This window comes from Salmo trutta, chromosome 18 (assembly GCF_901001165.1).
Source record: "Salmo trutta chromosome 18, fSalTru1.1, whole genome shotgun sequence".
Lineage (NCBI taxonomy): Eukaryota > Metazoa > Chordata > Actinopteri > Salmoniformes > Salmonidae > Salmo > Salmo trutta.
The window spans coordinates 57,471,821-57,494,811 of NC_042974.1; the positions used below are offsets into that span (position 1 = coordinate 57,471,821).

General features: G+C 43.9%; 2 non-coding genes and 1 pseudogene across 2 annotated transcripts; all 3 read left to right on the plus strand.

The window, feature by feature from the left end:
- The first annotated feature begins 10,637 nt into the window (after nt 1-10,637).
- On the plus strand, nt 10,638-10,710 carry trnaa-ugc (transfer RNA alanine (anticodon UGC)). The gene has a single exon. It is a non-coding gene; the product is annotated as a tRNA-Ala (tRNA).
- A 2,381-nt stretch (nt 10,711-13,091) lies between these two features.
- trnal-uag (transfer RNA leucine (anticodon UAG)) lies at nt 13,092-13,173 on the plus strand. Its single transcript has one exon. It is a non-coding gene; the product is annotated as a tRNA-Leu (tRNA).
- Nucleotides 13,174-14,270: 1,097 nt separating this feature from the next.
- LOC115152697 (myocardin-related transcription factor A-like) overlaps nt 14,271-22,991 on the plus strand; it is a 70,806-nt pseudogene continuing 62,085 nt past the window's right edge.

Consider the following 22,991-nt stretch of genomic DNA (forward strand, 5'->3'; position numbering starts at 1 on the left):
AACGCTATTAGCGCGCACCACCGCTAATTAACTAGCCATTTCACATCGGTTACACGGTTTTACATACATTTTTAAACGTTTTTAATTTAAATAGTTCCCTGGTCATATGACCTACAACCCTCAAACTACTTTCAGAATATCCACTGACTAGCCTTATATATTGCACACCCTTTTGTTTGTCCGTTTTCCTCTCACACGATTTTACATGAATTTTGTAAACTTTAGAATTTCAATAGCTCCTTGGTCATGTGACCTACTGACCTCAAACAAGGTCTGTAGTTCCAGGGAGTAATCTATACTATAAGACCAAGGGAGATGGGTGTTGACCGGGTAGGGAGAGTAGGTGTGGAGGCCTGGAGGTCTGTACTTCCGGGGAGTAAGCTATACACTCTCAGGCCCAGGGAGAGGGCAGGCAGGCGGGCAGGGAGTGTAGGCCTAGAAGCCTTGAGTCAGCGGTCACCAGGTCAATGGGGGCCTGCCTGGAGGTCAGGAAGGCCCCAGGGAGAAGGCCCAAGTGAATATGTGTGTGAGTGATACTGTCCTTCAGGGGGGCAGAGCAGACAGCACCCCTGAAGGCCCCTAGAGTCATCCCCAAATATGCACCTGGTAACCCATCCGGTCACCCTGTGCACGGCTGGATTTTGTCACTGGAGAAAAAGTTGGACTTGCGCAATGGGACCATTTTTCAAAAAATTATTAAAAGTGATTAAAAGTACCCAAATTTGGACTGGTACCCTCTCTGGTGATGGGCTACAGTTACCTGTGGTCGAACCGGACCTAGCCCACCCGGAAGCCCCTCCCCCCCACCCCCAGTACTTTTTTTCATCACCTTCTGACGCGATTATCCAATACTGTTTTGATTGCATGGAAATGCGCGTCTTGGCGTGCATCCCGATTGGACTTTTAGTTTTCGAGATATTAACGTTTAAAGATGTACCGAGGGATTTGTAAAAGTAAAACGTCGTAACAAGGTTTACATAGGTGAAGGATCATTAACGGGTTGCCAGTCGCCGGCGCGGGGCTGTGCTCCAAAAACAAAAATCTGCTGTGGGCTGGGTAGAGCAGGGGGCTCACGCCCCCGCGTCTCCCTTCCCTCTGCATGGAGTTCTTGGCCGGGAGGGTGGCTTCGGCTCCGACCGGCAACACCCCCCTTTCCCAGCTAGACACGGCTGCATGGTGCACATGTGGGCAGGTGCATTGGCTGTGTCCGAAGGGGATCGGGGTGAACCGGGTCTTCTGGTATCCAACATCAAGCGCTTAGGTCTCGCCCAGGACACTTGTGTGGCTCCGGGTACCTAGCTAACCGCTCTGCGCCCGGGGGTTTAATGTCTCCCCTCCTGTCGCTACGGCGGCGGTGGAGTGCTTGGACACTTTCATTTCATTTCAACCTAAAACCTTTTTGCTCCGTGAACTGTGGCCTCTCGCTCTGGCGAAGGGCGTGTGGGGGAAAGGACAAACTAAAGGGTATGCAATGTGTAGGCCCAATGAGTGTACATTCTGAACCTTGTTTGAGGTCAGTAGGTCACAATACCAAGGAGCTATTGAAATTCTAAAGTTTACAAAATTCATGTGAAATCACCTGAGATGAAAATGGACAAACTAAAAGGTGTGCAATGTGTAGGCCAACTGAGTGTACATTCTGAACCTTGTTTGAGGTCAGTACGTCACATGACCAAGGAGCTTTTGAAATGTGAAAGTTTGAAAAATGTATGTAAAATCATGTGAGATGAAAATAGACAAACCAAAGGCTGTGAAATATAGAAGGGTAGTCAGTGAACATTCAGAACCTTGTTTGAGTCCATTAGGTCACATGACCAAGAAGCTATTGAAATTAGAAAGTTTTAAAAAGTAATGTAAAAATGTGTGAGATGAAAATGGACAAACTAAAGCGTGTGCAATGTGTAGGCCTACTAAGTGTACATTCAGAACCTTGTTTGGGTCCAGTAGGGCACATGACCAAGGCGCTATTAAAATGAGAAAATGTAAAAAATGTATGTAAAAACCTGTGAGATGAAAATGGACAAACCAAAGGGTGTGCAATATACAAAGGTAATCAGTGGACATTCCAAACCTTGTTTGAAGTCAGTAGGTCACATGACCAAGGGGCTATTGAAATGTAACATTTTGAAACATTCATGTAAAATCGTGTGAGATGAAAATGGACAAACTAAAGTGTGTGCAGTATAGAAGGATAGGCAGTGGACATCTGAACCTTGTTTGAGTCAAGTAGGTCACATGATCAAGGAGCTATTGAAATTTGAATGTAAAAAAAGTTTGTACGTTGTTTATACTCCCTAACTAATTAAACTAGGAATACACAATGCTGCTCACATTTCCACATGTTTATGAGCTTTGGAAAGCAAATTGTGAAAATAAGACCCGCAATTTTTCAAACATCATCATATTTGGAGTCTGTGGCTCAAGTGGTTTGAAAGCTCGTATATCCGTTGAATAGCCAACCTGAAACTGTTTTTACCACGGTCCAGCACCTTAGTATGCAACAACTGGCAAGGAGGATAACAGAATTCTGAGGCAAAATCCTCAGACTACTGATGACCAACCGAGTGAACGAGCTAGAAAGTTAGCTAGTACTAAAGTTAGTAAATTATCTGCTCAGCTGGGAAGAAACGGCGCATGGGCTAATGAGAGCTATGACACTTTTCAGTAGTAAAACCTGTTTGTGTTTCCAGGAGGTGGAAATGGAGTCCCTAGAGAAAGCACAAACTAGATGGGTGTCAGGAGTGGGGCAGCAGTATTATCATAAGGAGACGTATACTTGGAAAACGGAGGAGGAATGGAGGGAGAAGAGGTCTAAGAGAGAGATGGAAGAAGCGGGTGAGCTTGAGTTGGATAAAAATGGTGGGAAAAAGGGAGATGGTTTGTTAAAGAAAAATGGTAGAAAGTGTAAGCGGAGGGAGCTGAAGACAGGAGGAGGGTGAAGTATCGGAGGTGGTAGGTGCAGTGAAGTTATCGGAGACTGAGGTATGCTCCAAGATCAGGAAAAGAAGAGTCTGTGACAGTAGGAGTGAAGTTTATGGAAAAAGTGGACTCTTGCCTTTTGGCTGATCCATTTGTGGTTTCACGGTGGGTGAAAAAAGAGTTGGGTCATGTGGAATCGGTGAGGGTAACCAGAAGTGGTCTTGTGATAATTGTTTGTATTCCTGTTGGGCAGAGGGAGAATGCGCTTGGAGTAAAACGAATGGGGGCAAGAAAAGTGAATTGTTTCGTTCTCAAGAAAAGGGCACCAAGGTGTGATAACTGGGGTAGCGGTAAATATAAAAGTTGACCAGCTGAGGGGAAAGATTCCCGGTGTATGTGATGCTCGTCGTTTGATGCGACGCAGACAGGGTGGCGAGAGTGGGGAAACAGAAGATTCATTGTCTGTTCTTTTGAGTTTTGAAGTTGAGTCTTTGCCCGACAAAGTGAAGTTAGGATATATAAGTTATCCTGTACGAGCGTATGTGCGGAATACATTACGATGTTACAAGTGCCAAGCTTATGGGCATGTGGCAGCAGTGTGTAGGAGGGAGGGTCCAAGGTGTGAGAAATGTGCAGAAGGGCATGAGACAAAGGAATGTGTAGTATTGGGGAAAGTAGTGGTATGTGTTAATTGTAGGGGTGCCCATGGAGCTGGGGATCAGAAATGTCCCGTGCAAGAGAGGCAGGTTGAGGTTTCCAGGGTTAGAGTAGTGCAGAAGTTGTCATATGCTGAGGCAGTGAAGAAAGTAGAGGAAGATGGGTCAAGGGGGAGGAGTGGTGAGAGTAGTAGACATACCAGAACAGAGGAATAGACCAAAAAGTGATATAAGTTTTAGTAAGATTGGATTTTTAGCATTTATAGCAATGGTTATCAATTGTACTGCAGGGATGGATCGGAAGTCTCAGAAAATGGAGGTTGTGGTGGCAGCTGCAGAGAGCTATATGGGTGTGCGAGACTTGACATCAGAAGAGTTACAGGGTTTCTTAAGTGGTGTCCCATCCTTTCAGGTTGTTGGCCTGAGGTAGGACTAAATACATTTAATTAGTGGAGTAGGGTGGTGTTAATTTTATTTGATATCATTTTGAAATTAGTGAGTGTAGTGTTAGATGGTAGGGTATTTATTTAGTTAGTTTTTCAAGCCATGTATAAGGAGTTGTACTCCAGTCTAGTAGGTGGTGGTAATGCAACAAATTGGATGCCAACCGCCGTTAAACCTCATAGAAGAAGAAGAAGATGTGTTTCCAGGAGGCTAACAAGAGCTTCAGCACATACGAGATAGCTGACGATCGCAGAAGAGCGGTGTTTCTATAAGTCGTGGGTTCAACGATGTTTGAGCTACTGAAAGATTTGGGAGCAGTTGAGGCACCAGCTAGTTTATGGAGTTGCCAGTAAGGAGCTGCGTGGCAAGATGTTAAGCGCGGCATATGGGGAGAATTTAACATGGGCAAAAATATTGGACATTGTCAACAACTTCGAGTGCACAGCCCAGAGTATCCATAAACTCCAGTAGACACCGACTCAGTTGAGAACCGATCAGTTGACCACAAAATGGGAGGGGAACCGACCCTGATCCGACAGGGATAAACAGTGGATGTCAGACCGGAGGGGAGAGACGTCAAAGCCCTGTTTTCACTGTTTGGGGACAGGACATTCACAGCAGACCTGCTGTTACAAGGAGTTCCAATGCGGAGCCAGAAGACTGGACGTCTTGAAAGGGCTTGCAGGGGGAGAATATCAGTTCAATTCAAGGGTCTTTATTGGCATGAGAAACATATGTTAACATTGCCAAAGCAAGTGAAGTAGATAATATGCAAAGTGAAATAAACAATAAAAATGTACAGTAAACATTACACTCACAGAAGTTCCAAAAGAATAAAGACATTACAAATGTAATAGTATGTCTATATACAGTGTTGTAACGATGTGCAAATGGTTAAAGTACAAAAGGGAAAATAAACATAAATATGGGTTGTATTTACAATGGTGTTTGTTCTTCACTGCTTGCCCTTTTCTTGTGCCAAGAGTATCTGCAGGGAGCAGCGCGTTTTCTAAGCAACGCTCTAAAACAGCGCACTCTAATCCAGTGTAGGGGACAGGCTACTTGATAACAAATCAAGTTGAGGAGGCAGAACTGATATTGCCTGCAGGCTCCAGCACAGTTGGAAATCACCAGTCAGAAAAGGACTTGGGACTTTTTAACTGTGTGTAGTGGTCGTGAGTATGTGAAATCGTACACGGTCATAGTGAAATGTAACGGAAAAGATAAAGATGGAGGTAGATACTGGGGATGCCATGTCTGTTATCTCAGAGAAGCTGTACAACAGCAGATTTAAGAAGCATAAACTGCAACCATGTGATGTTGTTTTGAGAACTTACTCAGCTCAGCCTATTCAGTTACTGGGACAGCTGGAGATTAAAGTGAAATGTGGTGCTCAGGTGTTACCACTACCTCTTTTAGTGTCAAAGGGCAAGGGTCCTACGCTAATGGGGAGGAACTGGATTAAAATCAAATCAAATTTTATTAGTCACATGCACCGAATACAACAGGTGTAGACTTTACAGTGAAATGTTTACTTACGAGCCCCTAACCAACAGTGCAGTTTAAAAAAATACAGATAAGAATAAGAGAGAAAAGTAACAAGTAATTAAAGAGTAGCAGTAAAAACGAACAATATATACAGGGGGGTGCCGGTACAGAGTCAATGTGCAGGGGCACCAGTTAGTTGAGGTGGTATGTACATGTAGGTAGAGTTTATTAAAGTAACTATGCATAGATGACAACAGAGAGTGGCAGTGGTGTGGAGAGGGGGGCAATGAAAATTGTCTGGGTAGCCATTTGACTAGATGTTCAGGAGTCTTATGGCTTGGGGGTAGAAGCTGTTTAGAAGCCTCTTGAACCTCGACTTGGTAGCAGAGAGAACAGTTTATGACTAGGCTGGCTGGACACCGCCTGGTATAGAGGTCCTGGATGGCAGGAAGCTTGGCCCCAGTGATGTACTGGGCAGTTCGCACTACCCTCTGTAGTGCCTTGCGGTCGGAGGCCGAGCAGTTGCCATACCAGGCAGTGATGCAACCAGTCAGGATGCTCTCGATGGTGCAGCTGTAGAACCTTTTGAGGATCTGAGGACCCATGCCAAAACCTTTCAGTCCCCTGAGGGGGAATAGGTTTTGTCGTGCCCTCTTCATGACTGTCATGGTGTGTTTGGACCATGTTAGTTTGTTGGTGATGTGGACACCAAGGAACTTGAAGCTCTCAACCTGCTCCACTGCAGCCCCGTCGATGAGAATGGGGGCGTGCTCGGTCTTCTTTTTCCTGTAGGCCACAATCATCTCCTTTGTCTTAATCACGTTGAGGGAGAGATTGTTGTCCTGGCACCACACGGCCAGGTCTCTGACCTTCCTATTGGCTGTCTCGTGATTGTCGTGATCAGGCCTACCACTGTTGTGTCATCGGCAAATTTAATGATAGTGTTGGAGTCGTGCCTGGCTGTGCAGTCACGAGTGAACAGGGAGTACAGGAGGGGGCTGAGCATGCACGCCTGAGGGACCCCTGTGTTGAGAATCAGCATGGCGGATGTGTTGTTACCTACCCTTACCACCTGGGGGCGGCCCGTCAGGAAGTCCAGCACCTCAAATTAGATTGGTCAAGAGTGAACCATGTGTCAGACCCAGTTGCGCAGCTGTGCGATAAATATGCTGAGTTGTTTAGTGGTGAACTGGGTGTGGTAAAGGGAGTTATTAAAGCCAAAATTCAAGTGTCAGAGAAAGCTGTTCCAAAGTTTTGTAAGGCTAAACCTGTAAGGCTAGACCTGTGAGACCTGTGCCTTATGCACTGAGAGGCAGTAGACAAACAGCTTACAGAGCTAGAAAAACAAGGAGTGATCACACCCATAGAATACAGTGAATGGGCAGCGCCTATAGTTTACGTTCCAAAGATAAATGGGGGTGACTGTAAATGCATGGGTGGATGTGGACCAGTACCCCTTACCAAAGAACCCAGCATCTTAGGATGCAACAGACTTTCTTCTTCCAGTCAACTTCTTCAACATAGACCATACATCCCCCAGCTCAGTACCCCTGCCTATTGTAAAGCACAACTGTCTCCATGCATTTCTCTATGGCAGACTTAATGACCCTACGTACTAAAGCTCTCTTCCTTTGGAAATCAACTAGATTCTCAGGAGTCATATTCCTACGCAACACTCTGAAAGTCCTATTTCTTTCTTGAATAGCCGCAGTGCACTCTTCAGTCCACCAAGGAACCACCTTCCTTTTCTCACCCACTTCACTCACTGGTACATATCATTTTGCAGCACTCAAAATCAGAGTGGTCACAAAGGCAGCACATATATCAACCGGCCTCTCTAAAGACAATTCTCCAACAGACTTTGAGCAATGATCACCAAACCTTTCGCAGTCCGCTTTATGAAATCACCATCTTCTGAATGGTGCCCTATCTGCAATAGTAACATCACAGTTCATGGTATACAAAATCAGGAAATAATCACTTCCAACAGTAGAATCATTCATTATATTCCATTCACACATTGATGCAATAGAGTTGGAAGCCATTATGAGGTCCAGGTAGAATGTAACCCCTCTAACATCAACTCTTGTACCACATCCATCGTTAAGACATACTAATGTTCTTGATTCCATCATATCTTCCACAATAGTACCATTAGCATCTGTATGTGTGCTTCCCCATAAACTATTGAAGTCGCAGCACCATATCTCTCTATACAAGACCTTCTCTTACGAACGTGGCACAACCACCACCCTGTCCAATTGATCTATCAGATCTGATTTGAACAATAACCAGAAATAATAAAATCAAGATGTGGTCTAAGCCATGTTTCTTGAACACATATCACATCAGGTTTGATCTCTAAATCTATTACATATTTCTTAAACTCCTGACTGTTAGCAATAAGGCATCTGGCATTCCACTGAAGGATGACAAAAACCATAACTAACTATCATCATACTGAGACATTCCATCGTTACTATTATTAGGAGTCAACATATCAACCATCATGGAGACAGTAACATCTGTTACTCCTAAAAACTCTGTTGCTGCTTCCACAATGATCTTCAACTTGGCAGTTCTTCCTTCCACAATGTTGTCATGTTGATCACCTTTCCAATGAAGGCTATGAAGTCAATCTGATTAACTATCAAGGCATCCTTTGAAACAACACATTTGTGAGAGCAAGATTTCTGAGCAGGTCTTGTATCCGTGTCTGGACCAATATAAACAACATTTCCTACAGTAGGTCCACTTATTCCAGGAGTAACCCTATTATCTCCATCATTCTGCCTAATAGTTCAACTAATCTGCCTTGCAGCCTCTGCATAAGAGACATTATGAGTGATTTTGTATCTTTGAACCTCTCTAGCCTCTTTCTGCACCTGGCATCCACCAAACTTGACATTGTTCCCACATTCACCATAATCATGTTCCCCTCCATAATTGACACATCTTTTCTTTCCTTTGCTCAGAGACGCTACATGTCCCATTCGTTGGCATTTAAAACGCCTTAATGGAGGTGGGACAAACTAACAGTGAAAGCCAGGAAGCCCATCTGTACTTTCTTAGGTACAACCTTCTCAAACATGAATAATACTGACAGGCTTTCACTTCTCCGCCCCTCTTTCTTACTGAACAGCCTTTTGGCTTCAACCACGATGCCCCCCTATATATTTTATTTTACATAATCTATGGACATAGATAGTGGAACCCCAGATATGACCCCCCTCAGCTTAGCCGAATCTCCAGGGCCATGACTTCTGATTTTCTTCCCCATGAGAGTTTTCATTTTCAGAATCTTCCCTTGCTGAAGATGGTCAGCACAGAATATTAATGGTCTACCATTACCAACAAACCGGGCTAATGTGACTTACCCTATCTCTTTCTTAATGGCATTGGGTAATCGAAAAAGGTGCATATTAGACCCCGTGGTCGCATCAAACACGATTACAACTTTCCACTCCGACACGTCATTACTTTTGTTTTTCACTACCTTCACCCTCTTCACGTTCTCAACACTAGAACTGCCACTGCGTTCAGCAGAGCTTATAGCAGGGCCGTTCACTACCTTCACCCTCTTCACGGTCTCAACACTAGAACTGCCACTGCGTTCAGCAGAGCTTATAGCAGGGCCGTTCACTACCTTCACCCTCTTCACGGTCTCAACGCTAGAACTGCCACTGCGTTCAGCAGAGCTTATAGCAGGGCCGTTCACTACCTTCACCCTCTTCACGGTCTCAACGCTAGAACTGCCACTGCGTTCAGCAGCGCTTATAGCAGGGCCGTTCACTACCTTCACCCTCTTCACGGTCTCAACACTAGAACTGCCACTGTGTTCAGCAGCGCTTATAGCAGGGCCGTTCACTACCTTCACCCTCTTCACGTTCTCAACGCTAGAACTGCCACTGTGTTCAGCAGCGCTTATAGCAGGGCCGTTCACTACCTTCACGGTCTCAACGCTAGAAGTGCCACGGCAGTCAGCAGCGCTTATAGCAGGGACATTCTTTTTCCTTTTCACCACGGACCATCCAAGTCCATGACTTTCATCATCCCCACCCATACCGTCAGAACTATCATCCATGTCGACCACAGTCCAGCACAGCTGTTGCTACAACAATATAGAACAATGGATTCTATTTTGAAGTCAAACCTTGCACGTCCCGGTAGCTGCAGTTGCGATCACTGAGGTATACAGAACGATTCACTCTGCACTCTAATTACTATTACTCTACCTAGTTCAACAATTCATAAAGAAATGTGGAAATGTTCATCCTGTTTTTCTTGTTTTTCAAGCGAAACCATTTCCCTTTTAAGGGAGTATGCGAGCATGTAGAGTAGAAGTGGGGCTTCCTCTTGAAAACTCTTTGCTTCTTGGTCGTAGGCGTGAACATATTCTAGTAAGTAAGTAAATACATTGTGAAAATGTTAAAAAACTATATATTATTAGCTAGCTGGCTGGCTACAGCAGGCCACTGTGTGTAGGCTAATGAGCTGGTTGTTAGCTAGCAAGCCAACTTTTCATACTATAGCTAAGTGAAATACCATCAGCTTTTTAACTTCATATTAGCTTGTTATCTTCATTTAGTGCTGTCCCCGACTAAAAAAAACTTGGTGGACCAAGAGTTGTCTGTTCTTTGTATTTTTCCATATATAGACTCATCCCATGATTGAATAAAATCAACTATATGTAGACTACTGAGCTCGTCTGATGCTTTAAGCAGTACGATTTAAAAATGAAGACACAAATTACTAAAGAGGGAGCCAGAGATCAATATAGCCTAACCAGAATTTAAAAAATACTGTTCCCGACCCTCCTCTTCCCGGAGGAGCTGCTGGCCTTAGCAGATTCTGCCATTATGCTTCTGAAGTTGCCGGTGATAGGCAACCTTTTCCATTCGGAGTGCCAAGTTATCGTACCATTTCTATTGATCTGTGTGGCCTGCTGATTGATTATTGAAAGGGAGAGAACTGGAACGATTTTTGAAATAGGCTACGTTGAGGAACTATTGTCATTCTCAATGGATTTAAAAACAGACTTTGTTTATTTGCTGTTTGAGGCAAAGAAAACATTACTTTGAGACGCTCTATAGTGATGGTGAGTTAAGACAATAAGAAATAGTATTGGCCTTCCCTGTGGCTCAGTTGGTAGAGCATGGTGTTTGCAACGCCAGGGTTGTGGGTTCAATTCCCACGGGGGAAAAAAAATGTAAATCCCCAAATAGGCATATTTGTAAATCCCCAAGTCTACATTTGCATACAGGCCAGGTAACCTAGGCCTACTTCTATGTGTAATCAGGTGCATGTCCTTACTCAAGATTGACAGAAGTGCTCCAAACAAAAGACCTTGGGCAGGTTGTGGGATGACATGAAAATATTCCCCAGTTTTAGTCCCTAGAGAGGAGAACTAAGAAAACAGACAGAGCGATAATAGTCAGGCTGTCTAATTGTAATAAAATGAAGCCTGTTTCTTTGATGTCTGTCTATGGAGAGCTGTGAAAGCCTGTCTGCAGATGAAGAGGTCCCAAGAGACTGCTTGCACATCCTTTAATGCCATGGGTTGTATGTCTACTTATGTTAGCAAATGTTCTATACAACAATATAGTTGAAAGTCACACACAATGTAATGTAGGCTACAAATGTATTACACTGTAGCAGGCCAATCCTTCTCCTGGAGGTATGCTGTGTGTGTAGGCTTCTGTGCTAGCCCAGCACTAACACAACTGATTTAACTTATCAAATCTAATGAGTTGATAATAATGTGTATTATTGTTGGGCTGGAATAGCAGTCTGCTCACACAGTAGATCAGGGAGTGGAGCAAGGTTGGCCACATCTGGTATGGACTTTTTTAGTAATAAAGCCTCCCTACTAAGATGTCTAACATTTACAAACAAGTTTGATTATTTGTACATTCTGAAATTATATTTTGATTAATTCAATGGTAATTCATTGACGTGAAGTGTCAATGTTCATCCATGTGTCAATGTTCAGTCAATGTTCGTTTCTCTTTGCTTATTTGAGCTGTTCTTGCCATAATATGGACTTAGTCTTTTACCAAATAGGGCTATCTTCTGTATACCACCCCTACCTTGTCACAATACAACTGATTGGCTCAAAAGCATTAAGAAGGAAAGAAATTCCACAAATTAACTTTTAACAAGGCACACCTGTTAATTGAAATACATTCCAGGTGGCTACCTCATGAAGCTGGTTGAGAGAATGCCAATAGTGTGCAAAGCTATCATCAAGGCAAAGGGTGGCTACCTTGAAGAATCTAAAATATATTAGATAGATTTGTTTTTTGGTTACTACATGATTCCATATGTGTTATTTCATAGTTTGATGTCTTCACTATTATTCTACAATGTAGAAAATAGTAAAAATAAAGAAAAACCCTTGAATAAGTAGGTGTGTCCAAACTCTTGACTGGTACTGTATATATTTAACAAACCAAAAAATACATTATGACCCTCACACCAAATACAGAATATGCCCCACCGCATTTTATATGATGCATTGGTGGAGGAAGCCCTGGCGTTCTTCAACATGTTCACCACATTGTCCTGAATGCCTAGACATGACAATTTAAGCCTCTCGAGGGAACAAGCCCAAAGCTGGCAGCGGAGTGGGTCCGGATGCCAGAACGCCCCCCGAGCAGGTCGGGTCTTAGCGACAGCTGCTATGGGGTCCCGGAGAGGAGGGACAACAGGAGGCTTAACTATGGTCGTCTCGGCTAGCATGGGGCTATCAGGAGCAGACAGTGGCCCTTAAAACTGACCCTGTCAAGCGTAACTGTGATCAGGGGAAATGGTGGGAACGCATAACGTGTTGTTGCCGGCCAATCGTGAGCGAGGGCTTCCAAACCCAGAGGGCCTGGAGGGTTCGACATCGAGAACCAGCTAAGGCAATGAGTGTTCTCCTGAGATGCAAACCGCTCTCCTGAACCGTTCCCACAGCTGTAACACCACCTGAGGGTGTAGACTCCAGCCCACCTCCGGCGGGCCATTTCTCGAAAGCATGTTCACTGCCTGGTTCAAGATGTGTGCTGGCAGCAGTGACGAGCCCACAGCAAGAGCTCCCGAGCCATTTTGCGGAGGTGCCGTCATCTCAGTACCCCCTGGTGATTGATATACGCCACTACCATGGTGTTGTCTGATCTGACCAGGACATGCTTCCCCTCCAAGTAGGGCAGGAACTGTTGGAGTGCATGGCGAACTGCCCAGAGATCCAGCACATTGATGTGCTTGCCACTCCATGGGGGCTCCAGCGTCCGCTCACTGCCATGCCTCCGAACATGCCTCCGAACACTGCCCACCAACCCGCTAGCGAGGTATCTGTGCACATTAGCTCCCTGCAGTGGACTCTGTTCATTATCACTCCCTCCAACAGGAAGGAGTGTGAGTGCCATTTCAACAGAGTCCTCACACACACACACACACACACACACACACACGTGTCACCGATAGCGGACGATGTCTGCGTCGTCTCCAATAGAAACTGTCGTTTATTGTTTGCTTTTGGATCAATGATTATGGTCTGGTTATAGCTACAAATTCCCTTTTGTTTGAATCGTAAATTATAACGGTAGCGTGGCCGAGTGGTCTAAGGCGCTGGATTTAGGCTCCAGTCATTTCGATGGCGTGGGTTCGAATCCCACCGCTGCCACAATATTTTAATGTTGTTTTTTTCTTTCTCAACCAGGTCGGGCAATGTATTACGAGTTATATGCTTTTGATCGTCCAGGTAAACTACAAAATATGTGACAAGTGTCTGGACTGTTGCAAAGACTGGTGATAGTAGTACATGACGCACCCATTTCGTGGTAGAATGGCCATGACAAAGACCTGTAGTGCCATCTTGTGGCGTTTCATAGTCATTACATTTCAAAGATAGTCCACTCGAGGGCAGCTGCTTGTTGACAATCCCATAATTTATTAGTTTCTTAGTTAGAAAGACTTACCTCTAAGAAATACGTCTGTATAAGAAACATATTCCCGAAATAAAGTATAGTACCTGTATTTACATTCATGAAAAGCTGTTATGATTAATATACATATTATTCATAAAATAATCCAAATTAAAATCAACTCTTCGCAAAGTGCTTCAAGTGAATCCCTCTAAATGAGAGATCAATGATCAGGGGGCCCAACGAGCAGCTCACCATGTTAGGGTTAAATCTATGCGAGGCTTCACTGGGCCCTGAGCCTCTGCTGAGAGTGTTGCCTGGCCACAAACTGCAGCTTTTGGATGGCCAGCTGAGTGTCCTCCAGTGAGATGCCCAGATGCCAGACGGCCCTTACAAAGCCTCCAATGTGGGGGAACATGAGTACCCGTACCCCCTGCCCCATAGCGGCCTGCTCGCCTTCCCCCACCCCAGCCATCAGGGCACAGAACTCTGTTGGGGTCAACGAGGCATCCCGCAAACGAAACCGCAGGATGTTGGTTTCCACAGCAGCCATGTCGACCTCGTAGAGAGGCGGGTCGCACTCCAACAGAGCTACACACACACACACACAGGTTGACAGAGTGGTCAAGAATATATGATGAAATAGAAACGTCCACGTGTGTGTCTTGCAGGTGTACATTTGTGTGTTTGTGTGCCCACCCTGTGCGAAGGTCCTGGCATGACGGTGGTCTTCCTCCAGCCTGTTGATCATGTCCCCCAATGCCAGCTTGCCAGCGGCTGCCAGAATTCCCACCTGGCGCAGCCCTCCGCCCAGGGCTTTACGACAACGCACCGCCCTGGAAATGAAGTCCTGAGGGCCAGCCAGCATGGTGCCCACTGGAGCACCCAGACCCTGCAACACACAGGATCATACGCAGGATCACACAGCAGGTAACATACAGCAGGTAACATACAGCAGGTAACACACAGCAGGTAACACACAGTGTCTGTCTCACAAATACATAACTCCAGCTGATGGTATGTGTGTGTGTGTGTGTGTGTGTGTGTGTGTGTGTGTGTATGTGTTCTGACCTTGGACAGGCAGACGCTGACGGTGTGTGTGTTTTGTAGGATTGTAGATGGGGCGACTTTCTGGGCAATGGCTGCATTCATCATTCTTGCTCCGTCCATGTGTACAGCCAGACCATATCTGTCTGCTAACACCTTTACCTGAGGGCGAGACACACAACAAAGCAGTTACACCATACCTCTCTGCAAGACTCTCGAGCACTAACCTGAGGGATACACAACACACACACTCACCTCCTGCAGGAAGGGTAGGGGCAGCACGCGGCCTCCCTGTATGTTGTGTGTGTTCTCCACACACACCAGGCGTGAGCGGGGGTAGTGGGCGTCGGGGTAACCATGGCGAATCTTGGACTCCAGCTGATCAAGGTCAAAGGTCCCGTCAGGTAGATTGGTCACCATGGTGGAGTGGACACCAGCCAGCTGACACACACATTACAATCACATGTGCTTTTAGTGTGCACTTTAAGTTTGTGTGTGCAGTGGCTGTGTGTGTAATCTGTGTGTGTTCACTGTACCTGAGCACTCCCTCCCTGCTCGTAGATGTGGAGGTGTGACAGATCTCCAACAATCATCTCATCTCCTCTCTCTCTACAGTGCACCATTACTGGACAACATATAAACACACCCAAAAAATATTACACAATTAATACTAAGGTGATCCACCTTCTGCACAGCCATGTAGAACGATCAGCTGTAAACCCATTGCAGATCCAGTCTCCTCTCACCAACACAACTGAACAACACACACACACACACACACACACACACACACACACACACACACACACACACACACACACACACACACACACACACACACACACACACACAGCTGGTTATTCTCTCACCTGCTATTAGGTTTGCCATGGTTCCAGATGGGACATAGAGAGCTGCCTCCATCCCAAACACCTCTGCAGCCATCTTCTGGAGCTCTGTACATGCCCGCCCAAATTTGCCAAATTAAATCAGGTTCATAAAAATGGAAAGGATGCATCATAAAAGGATACAAACAGGTCCATGTCAGTGCAATCAGATCACAGTACCACACTAATGAATTATGCAGTGTGTGCACCCCATGCACTTCACTACAGAATGCGTATTGCACTGTTTTACATACTTTTATTGATCGGCCAGAACTTTGATCAGTGAAAGATCAGTATAAAATAATCAGGTCATAATGATGAGCACATTCTTACAAATCAGATCTTCACAAATGATTGTTAAGCAACTCCATATGCTTGCCAAAACTCATACATCATCTAATTTCTCTGACCATTTACTGTTGGATCCTCCCCGAATACATCATCCCCAACCTCGGCCTCTGCCATGGCCTGACGCATGGCCGCTCCAGGCTTGGTCACTGTGTCGCTACGGAGGTCCACTGTCCGGGCAGAGGACGCCCCGGCCAGGGAAGGGTCCACTGGTTTAGCGGTCTCGTAGTAGAGTCGAGAGGGTCCTCGTCCAAGCCCCACGGGGAACACATGGCGATGTTTTGGTGAGATGACACCCCGGTTTACACACTGCAACAAGGCACGGGCCGGAATCGTTAACGTTTTTAAAAACATGTTTGCTGTCGTTTTGAGCACCGCAGAAAACCAGTTCACTCATCCATTGTTTTAGTTGTGAACTTTGGATCGTTGTATTCGACAATCATTGATTCGAACTCCAGTGGCTGTCAGGCCAGAGTAATGGAAAAGGATCATAAATATACCAGAAGGTGGCGCCACAGAACATGCATTTTACTCCACCAGCCCACAACACAGAAAGCGTTCATTGCCATGATCTAACCCTGGGTTTAATTTCTATGAATTGAACTTCTCTTCATGCAAAAACAATGCCACAAAGCAAATACATGTATGCCATACATTAATCTATATTATTCCCCAAGCAGTTAACATCTCATCCAGTCGTGTGGTTAGATGTGAGTATATATTTGATACTTTTTTGTTGTAATATAGCTTTGAAACTTCAAATTGTTGCTTACTATAAGGAATTACGGATGTGCCTTTCTAGCTGAGAGAGGAGGGTTTTCCGGTCAAAGTTTCCTTTGTGAGTCGAAGTGGTGCACCACTAAAGCCAAAGGCGTTTAACCTCGTTAACATCATTAATAACTAAAATGATAAGTAGCTAACGAGAACACGCATTAATTTAAATAATAAAGTCACGACACAGAGAAAGATACCTTGCAATTTGGTTGAAAGCTACAGGCTCCACCGCGTGACTAGACTGACAGGTAGCTGCTAGCATCAGATGCTAAGCTAACTATTGATTGTAGCTAACTGTCTGAAGCGGGGAAGGTGGACTTGTCTAGCTATCTTTACTGTCGATATATTCGCATAAAACCATTTTCTGTTTGCTGCAGTGGAAGTATTGGATTTCGTTATTCAATAGTTCTGCGTTGGACCATTCCGGTGAGCTCCCACTGCGTAACTAGCTAGTTTGATAGATAGCTAACGTTAGTTATTGTATTGTTACCAAAGGGTATTGTGTAACATTAGATACGTTATTTGCTAGCTAGCTGCCACATGAGCCGATGACAGCTGTCGTGACATCCGTGGTTAGCGCAATAGCTAACTGTGGATTTGGTTATCTAATCATACACATTGCCCTTGATACCGACGTTTTAACTAAGTTGTCAGGCCATCATGTTGCACCATACATCTACATACACACATACATAGATAGCTGACCAGGTCCGTGTAGTAATAGTTTGTATTCATGTCATGAATGATGATCTGCATCAAGATGGGGATGGAACAAATTATTGATGAAGAGTAGGCCTAACTGTAGCAATGTGCTTGGACTAAAGACACTCTCTTTCTCTTCCTCTCCTTCAGCACTCATCCCAACTGTGTGCTGAAATGGAAAAACCCTCCCATTTGTTTTCAAGTATTTAGAGGAACAGGTAATTTCACATTTCCTGTTAAACATCCAGTCCCATCACTAATTTCCTGTTGTCAGAACAGAGCGTAGCCAGATCTCTATTTACCTTCCACTGATGAATGTAACTTATAGATATAGCTATAATACATCACATTTCTCCTGAGACAAGCTTGTGACAGATGAAGATTGCTAACAGTGTGTTCCTATTCATTAGTAGCTGTTTTGCACATCTAAGATGCAAACCCCACACACTAGCCAGGTGGGAGGCGTGCCTGCTGTGTTACTTTGTGAACGTGATGAGCACAGATCTGCACAGAGTAGTGTAGGCGTGCAGTTGGAGGAATGCCAGAGAACTGTCCCTTCCCAATGCCATTATGTCAGCACAATGCACTACATGTTTCAACAATAACCCTCATACAGGAGAGGTGCTGGCAATGCCAAAACAACCATCAGAGATCCAGATCATATATCTTTTTGTGATAATGTATAAAATGAAAACCTGATATTGATGTTTGCGTGTTATATAAGATATCTTTGTTGCTGTGAGAACTTGTGTGCTCAAGGATTGTGATCAACTACATGGTGAAACGCATTCCAGAACTTGACTATGTTCTGAAAATACATGGTTATTATGACATTACGCCACCTATTGCATTGATTGTGATTTGTTCTATTGTGACTCTACCATATCTTGCATTGCAACATTATTCAAGTTCTACTGCTGCACTATGACCTCATCCACACTCAAGAAAGTTGAGTTCTTGACTTGCATTGTGATGCATTGCATTGTGATGCATTGCATTGTGATGCATTGCATTGTGATGCATTGCATTGTGATGCATTGCATTGTGATGCATTGCATTGTGATGCATTGCATTGTGATGCATTGCATTGTGATGCATTGCATTGTGATGCATTGCATTGTGATGCATTGCATTGTGATGCATTGCATTGTGATGCATTGCATTGTGATGCATTGCATTGTGTTTTGCTGCATTATGACGTCATCCACCAAATGTTTAGTTCTTAGTTTACATTGTGAAGTATTTCTTTGTGACACACCTTTTTAGCCTATTTGAGTTCTACTCAGTGGTGTAAATGACTTTTACTTCACTACTTTTACTTCACTACATTCCTATAGAAAATATTGTCCTTTTTTTTTCATACATTTTCCCTGACACCCAAAAGTACTTGTTACATTTTGAATGCTTAGCAGGACAGGAAAATTGTGAAATTCACACACTTTTCAAGAAAATACGTGGGCATCCCTACTGCCTATGGTCTGGCGGACCCAATAACCACAAATGCATATTTAGTAAATAATGTTGGAGTGTGCCCCTGGCTATCCGTAAATTGTAAAAATAAGAAAATGGTGCTGTTTGCTTTGCTTAATATAAGGAATTTTTTATTTATTTATACTTTTACTTCTACTTTTGATACTTAAGTATATTTAAAGCCAAATAATTGTAGACTTTTACTCAAGTAGTATTTTACTGGGTGACTAACTTACTTGAATGACTTTCTATTAAGGTATCTTTACTTTTACTCAAGTATGACAATTGGGTACTTTTTCCACCGCTGGTACTACTACTGCATAGGGCTGGGAATTGCTAGGGACCGCACGAAACAATATCATGATACTTGGGTGCTGATGTGATGTATTGCAATTCTCATTTTTCTATATGCATTGAGATTCAATACTGTGATTTTATTGCAGTTCTATGGTCCAAACATATTGCTCACCATATGTCTACTGCAGAGGGACGAGAGAGCCATGAGAAAACGATTTTTGATCAGTCATGGAAATAAAAGTGCTGAAGAAAATGTGGCTCCCTATTTAAAAAGATGATGTAGAACAAGCTATGAAGGAAAAATACTGTAGTTTCATTGCAGGTACAGCCAACTAGCGCAAAGATGATATTGTCAAACTATACGATATGTCGGCAAAAAATAATATACTTAAATATAATTCCAGTTCGCTGCAGCTAGCGACTGGAACGAGCTGCAAAAAAAACACTCAAACTGGACCGTTATCTCCATCTCTTCATTCAAAGACTCAATCATGGACACTCTTACTGACAGTTGTGGCTGCTTTGCGTGATGTGTTGCCGTCTCTACCTTCTTGCCTTTGTGCTGTTGTCTGTGCCCAAAAATGTTTGTACCATGTTTTGTGCTGCTATCATGTTGTTGTCATGTGGTGTTGATACCATGCTGTGTTGCTGCCATGCTATGTTGTTGTTTTAGGTCTCTCTTTATGTAGTGTTGTGGTGTGTCTCTCTTGTCATGATGGGTTTTGTCCTATATTTTTAATCCCATCCCCCGTCCCCGCAGGAAGCCTTTTGCCTTTTTTACTACTGCATTGTGACATCACCCCATGCTCGAAAACATGGCCTACAACATAAGTCTTTCAATGGACTGTCTTTTTCTCCCACATATCACTAAAGGGTTAAATGTAATTCTCTCTAAATTGACCTGTTTCACTGACTTTTTGAAGCTGTTTCTGCTTGTCAAAGATCTCGTTCATGATAGCCTCAATTACATCAGTGAGGGAACCACGGGGTGAGGCGGTCGCTGATGAGGTCATTTGTGGTGCTGGGGTGGAGGGGAAGGTTCTACAGTTATGCAATAGGAGATTGGATGATTAGATCAGACTCAATGTGCTGTAATAAACCATAATAAAGGTCAATTACGTTTTGTTGTGGTAACTGGGGTGGAAATGCCTCATGATGTGAGGTCTGAAGGACGACACAGAGTGTTTCACTGTGGAAACCCTGTTGAGATTGTCCAGAAGAGGTTTTTTGGTTGGGGTGTGTTGTCTGACTGGAGACGACTTCCTCAGGCTGCTGGAACACTCAGAAGACAGAAATCCTCTCTGGCCATATGAGTGTTGTGGTTTTTCTCGAGCCAGTGCCAGGAAACTGCTCCTTATGGTCACATCAGCACTTATCACATTTTATTGGTCACATACACATATTTAGAAAATGCTATTGCGGGTGTAGCGAAATGCGTGCTTCTACATCTGCATTGCTTGCTGTTTGGGGTTTTAGGCTGGGTTCCTGTATAGCACTTTGACATCGGATGATGTAAAAAGGGCTTTATATATACATTTGATTCCTAGTTCAAACAGTGCAGTAGTATCTAACAATTCACACATCTAAAAGTAAAATAATGGAATTAAGAAATATGTAAATATTAGGACGAGCAATGTCGGAGTGGCGTTGACTAAAATACAGTATATACAGTTGAAGTCGGAAGTTTACATACACCTTAGCCAAATACACTTAAACTCAGTTTTTTACAATTCCTGACATTTAATCCTAGTAAAAATTCCCTGTCTTAGGTCAGTTAGGATCACCACTTTATTTTAAGAATGTGAAATGTCAGAATAATAATAGAGTGATTTATTTCAGCTTTTATTTCTTTCATTACATTCCCAGTGGGTCAGAAGTTTACATACACTCAATTAGTATTTGGTAGCATTGCCTTTAAATTGTTTAACTTGGGTCAAATGTTTCCACAAGCTTCCCACAATAAGTTGGGTGAATTTTGGCCCATTCCTCCTGACAGAGCTGGTGTAACGGAGTCAGGTTTGTAGGCCTCCTTGCTCGCACACATTTTTTATCAGTTCTGCCCACAAATTTTCTATAGGATTGAGGTCAGGACTTTGTGATGGCCACTCCAATACCTCGACTTTGTTGTCCTTAAGCCATTTTGACACAACTTTGGAAGTATGCTTGGGGTCATTGTCCATTTGGAAGACCCATTTGCGACCAAGCTTTAACTTCCTGACTGATGTCTTGAGATGTTGCTTCAAAATATCCACATAATTTTCCTTCTTGATGATGCCATCTATTTTGTGAAGTGCACCAGTCCCTCCTGCAGCAGAGCACCCCCATGCTTCACGGTTGGGATGCTGTTCTTTGGCTCGCAAGCATCCCCCTTTTTCCTCCAAACATAATGATGGTTATTATGGCCAAACAGTTCTATTTTTGTTTCATCAGACCAGAGGACATTTCTCCAAAAAGTATGATCTTTGTCCCCATGTGCAGTTACAAACCGTAGTCTGTCTTTTTTTATGGTGGTTTTGGAGCAGTGGCTTCTTCCTTGCTGAGCGGCCTTTTGATATAGGACTTGTTTTACTGTGGCTATAGATACTTTTGTACCTGTTTCCTCCACCATGTTCACAAGTCCTTTGCTGCTGTTCTGGGATTGATTTGCACTTTTCGCACCAAAGTACGTTCATCTCTAGGAGACAGAACGCGTCTCCTTCCTGAGCGGTATGACGGCTGCGTGGTCCCATGGTGTTTATACTTGAGTACTATTGTTTGTACAGATGATCGTAGTACCTTCAGGCGTTTGGAAATTGCGCCCAAGGATGAACCAGACTTGTGGAGGTCTACAATTTATTTTCTGAGGTCTTGGCTGATTTCTTTTGATTTTCCCATGATGTCAAGCAAAGAGGCACTGGGTTTGAAGGTAGGCTTTGAAATACATCCACAGGTACACCTCCAATTGATCAGAAGCTTCTAAAGCCATGACATCCTTTTCTGGAATTGTCTGAGCTGTTTAAAGGCACAGTCAACTTAGTGTATGTAAACTTCTGACCCACTGGAATTGTGATACAGTGAAATAATCTGGCTGTAAGCAATTGTTGGGAAAATTAAACTTCTGACTTCAACTGTAGATATGAAATGAGTAAAACAGTATGTAAAACGTTCTGCTAGAAGCAGAGCTGCAATGTCTGTTGGCACGATCTTTCCAGAGTGCTGTATGCTGCCACACCCAGACAGACATGGGGAGAGGGGCATTGAGGGAGACTGAGACAGATAGTAGGTTGAGCCTTGGTAGAGCAAGACAACCCCCCCCCCAAAAAACATATCAGCAATAACCTGAGGTTAACACAGAGATGGAGATATTGAGAGTGAAAATGAGTAGTGTGTGTGTGAGCGAGAATGAGGGAGAGCGAGAGAGATCCTCAGACAACACAACCTCATTGACAGGCTAGGCCTGCTTTGTTCTAGTGGCATTCCTTGCTGCAGTCCATGGGTAGAAAACACACTCTCATGAAAACAAACAGAATCGACCCTGTAGTGTTATCATTCTGTCTTTATGTAAACCATTCAGAGGTCAGTGTTTCTGCTCAGATTTTCTTCAGCAGAGGTAAGGGGGAGTATGATGTTGTAACATGTCATTCTGATCTTGAAAGCGCTTTTCCACAGGAAAATTAAGAAACAAATGTTTATTGCACCTCTGCTTTAGTCATTCCATGTCATTTCAGAAACCCATGACTAACTGCATTGCTTTAATGGAGGACTGGCTTGAATTGTGAGGATGACCACTCAATTTATTTTGTCATGAGCAAAAGCAATTTTTTAAATGTATTTATTTATTTTAACCCAAAGTTGAGAAGAAAAGGTTTTGATCCACGCGGGGCTCCCGAGTTGCGCAGCGGTCTAAGGCACTGCATCTCAGCGCAAGAGGTGTCAATACAGACCCTGGTTCGATTCCAGCCTGTATCACAACCGGACGTATTTGGGAGTTCCATAGGGCGGCGTGCAATTGGCCCACCGTCGTCCGGGTTAGGGTTTGGCCGGGGTAGGCCGTCACATCACAGAATGAAGAAGCA